Consider the following 3736-nt stretch of genomic DNA (forward strand, 5'->3'; position numbering starts at 1 on the left):
TGGAAGGGAGTCCTCCATTATGAACTCCTTCTGGAAAACCAAACAATTAATTCCAACAAGTACTGCGCCCAATTAGCCAACTGAAAGCAACACTCGATAAAAAGTGTCTAGAAGTAGTCAACAGAAAATGCATATTCTTCTATCAGGATAATGCAAGATTGAATGTTTCTTTGACGACCAGGCAAAAACTGTTGCAGCTTGGCTGGGAAGTTCTGATTTATCCGCCATATTCACCAGACATTGCACCTTCGGATTTCCATTTATTTCAGTCTTTACAAAATTCTCTTAATGGAAAAAAATTCAATTCCCTGGAAGACTGTAAAAGGCACCTGGAACAGTTCTTTGCTCAAAAAGATAAAAAGTTTTGGGAAGATGGAATTATGAAGTCACCTGCAAAATGACAGAAGGTAGTGGAACAAAAGGGTGAATACGTTGTTCAATAAAGTTCTTGGTGAAAATGAAAAATGTGTCTTTTATTTATACTTAAAAACCAAAGGCACTTTTTGGCCAACCCGATATATCTTCATGACTTGCTGGTAAGCAAGTATTCTTAAATTAGGAACAAAAGTGTTATTTTAAAAAAGGGCTGACTATATTAAAATTGAGAATTTGTGTTTATCAGAGGATACTGTTAAGTGTTAAAAGGCCAGTGCATAAAGCAAAGATTATATATAATATATATACCTAACAATGGTCATTTGTCCAAAATATATAATACACAGCTTCACAGGGCAAAAGACATGAGCAAGCTTTGAAAGGGCCATAAACTTGTGAAAAAGTGATATATCCATTAATCATCTGGGGAATGTAAATTAACACACAATAATTGTAGTTAGATTGTTTGCAAACACAGCCTCATTAATTTCTTAGTCTCTGCAGGCATGGCTTTTTTGAAATGAGAATTTGCTTTTCCTCCCATGAAAAGATAATGTTATTTTCCACAAGTACAACATGTTTTCATACAAGACTCCAGAAGACCTTGAATCTGAGATGGACTTGTAACTTGCTTTGGCCAGGAGAATGTGGAAGAAGTGATGTTGTGCACCTCCTAGGAATGCTGCTGCCACCATACAAAGAAGCCCAGGCCAGCCCCCTTGAAGATGACAGAATATCTGGAAAGGGAGGCAGAGCCAACAACAACTACCAAATGTCAGACATGTGAGTGTGGCTGTGGTGGACTGTCTAGTACCAGTTTAGCCTCTGGATGACTACAGCAGCATAAGTGTCCCCTGGAAAGACTAGCAGAAGCACTGCCCAGATGACAACAGGCCAAAACTTCTGACCCATGTAATTGGCCCATGTAGTAAAATAGTGGTTATTTTAAGCCTGTAAGTTTTGGTGTATTTTGTTACACAGCAATCGCTAACTGAAACAATGATACAGCAATACACACCCACCAGAGTTGCTAAAATGAAAATCAGAGACAATACCAAATGCTAGCCCCAAAGCAGAGCATCTGGAACCCTTACACCCTAGTGGTGGAAATGCAAACTGGTACAGTCATTTTGGAACACCATTTGGCAGTATCTACCAAAGTTAAACATACACATACTCTAACTCTAAACATACACATGCTCTAAGCAATTCCACTCCTTAGTTACAGGCTCAAGATAAATGTATCCAAAACACGTGTAAAAATGTTTATTACAGCACTATTCATAAAAGAATATTTGGGATTACCCAAATATTCTTCTAAAGTAGAATGGATAAAAAAGTAAATTGTGATATATTCCTACATTATACAGCCACAAGAACAAACAAACCACAACTACACACAACTATACACAGAAGCATCAGAAACATAATTCTAAGAGAAAGATGCATAACTGCATTTATATAAAGTTCAAAAGTGAGCAAAAATAGTCCATGGTGTTGGTAGTGAGGACAGTAGTTAAATTTGATGGAGGAGTGAAGGGAAGCAACACAGGGAGGCTTTTGGGGTGTTGGTAACACTCTATTTCTTGATGTGAATGCTGGTTACACGGACCTATTTACTTTGTGAGAATTCATCAAACTGTACACTTATGATCTGTGCACTTTTGTGTATACATATTATACTTCAATAAATTTACAAAAACAAAAACAAAAAACGCATAATGAAAGAGAATACATTCTTCAGAAAAATACTAGTGTCTTGGTATTAGAGACAGATATGACTAAAAAATTGATTAAACGACATGAATAGAAACCAAGGATAAGAATTTAAGATACTATTTTACGATGTCCACATAATCAATATAAATTTTTGGGGGTAATTTTTGCTTTAATGTTAATTTATATAGATTATATATATTTTTTAAAAGTTATTTTTAAAATAGTTTTTGAATAGGACAGTATGGTGGCTCCAACAATATAATACAACTAATTTGTACTCAATAAACAGTTATCAAACTTTACTTCTTTTTAATGTTTTCTCTCACTCTCAGAATTTTCTTATTTTGAACCAAAAATTACATGGTCACACACCTATCATGCTCCACCTGTTTTTTCATACACTAACATCTGGGGTTTTATTTCTATTTGCTGATGGTTGCTCAAAGTTTACTCTTAGTTGTTGTGTTTTTTTTTTTTTTTCTTGACCAAAACACTTTAATTTACAACTTTAATATACAATATGATGTCTGTAATTTCTTGAAATTCTCACCTGGCTCTTGGAAAGAGTTGAGTCTACACTTTCAGTCTTCATCATCAGGAAGGATACCTAATTCTTCATCCGTCCATTGGGAAGGATCTGGATATGGAAAGTGACCCAGCACGGCATCTGAGTCATGCCAAAATCGCCAGAGAATCCAGAACCGCATGGTTGCACTGAAGAACTCCACCTTGATCACCTGGGATCTGGTCAGCTGGGGAAACTGTCTGTACCGGGGCTCGATATGCACACCTCCACCGGCATGACGAACTCCAGCGCCTTCTGACACCCGCGTGAGGCAGCCCCTAAAGAAATGGCCTCCAACGCCCAGGAAAGGCGCTTGCTGCGTCCGAGCCGACATGCCAGCCCGCAACCGGACAGCAATCCCCAGGCCGCACCGCCGCCTCACGTCACTTCCCTTGGCGCCCCGCCCAGTCTTAGTTGATTTCTAAATAGTTTTTCGATAAAAGTTTTCTCTGTCTAATAAATTTCCTGGCTATTTGCTCCACTTGCTAAACCCAGATGTCTTGGGGTGTGCCTCGTCTTTCAGCTCTCCCTGTGGTTCTTAACTTCTCAGAATTCAAGTTTCCCCGCAAATCTCTTGAGGAAGTTGCATCTCCCCAGAGAACACTGGGTTCTCCCTCTTCCACTCACACACAACACTTTCTTTCGGTGTTAGGAACCCTGGTCTGAAGGAATCCTGTGGTGGTCCTTAGACCAGGTGCTGTTGGTGCAGCCCATTCCCTGGGCTGGGAAGACCCGCTTCCCAGCAGAGCCTGGAAGGTTGTAGGATGGTGTAGGGCTCTACGTGTGGCCTGGTAATCTCCTGGGTGGCCTCCTCCCACCCACACCCAGTGGTCTCCTCACCATTTCCATGTGTAGGGCTGACTCTGCCTCTGGTCACCTCTACCTGTTCCCCCCTGACCCCGAAGGTTCTGGAGAAGCCCCACCAACACCTTGAACTCTGACTTGGCCAATGTGGAATGCTCTCTCCCTCCTCTGACTGTCTTTGCCATTTGAACCTTAATGCATTTACCTCTTTGTTTTTTACTTAGTTTTACCTGTGGGTTTCCTGTCTTACCAAGTTCCAGATTACAGCTGTGA

At 40.1% G+C, this 3736-nt stretch overlaps 1 pseudogene across 1 annotated transcript; it reads right to left on the minus strand.

Annotated features, from left to right (window-relative positions):
• Window positions 1-929: 929 nt before the first annotated feature.
• LOC309662699 (NADH dehydrogenase [ubiquinone] 1 beta subcomplex subunit 2, mitochondrial pseudogene) lies at window positions 930-3008 on the minus strand (annotated as a pseudogene). Its single transcript has one exon. The product of its transcript is annotated as an NADH dehydrogenase [ubiquinone] 1 beta subcomplex subunit 2, mitochondrial pseudogene (transcript).
• Window positions 3009-3736: the final 728 nt, after the last annotated feature.

This window comes from Balaenoptera physalus (genome assembly GCF_965194825.1).
Source record: "Balaenoptera physalus genome assembly, chromosome: 6".
Classification (NCBI taxonomy): Eukaryota; Metazoa; Chordata; class Mammalia; order Artiodactyla; family Balaenopteridae; genus Balaenoptera; species Balaenoptera physalus.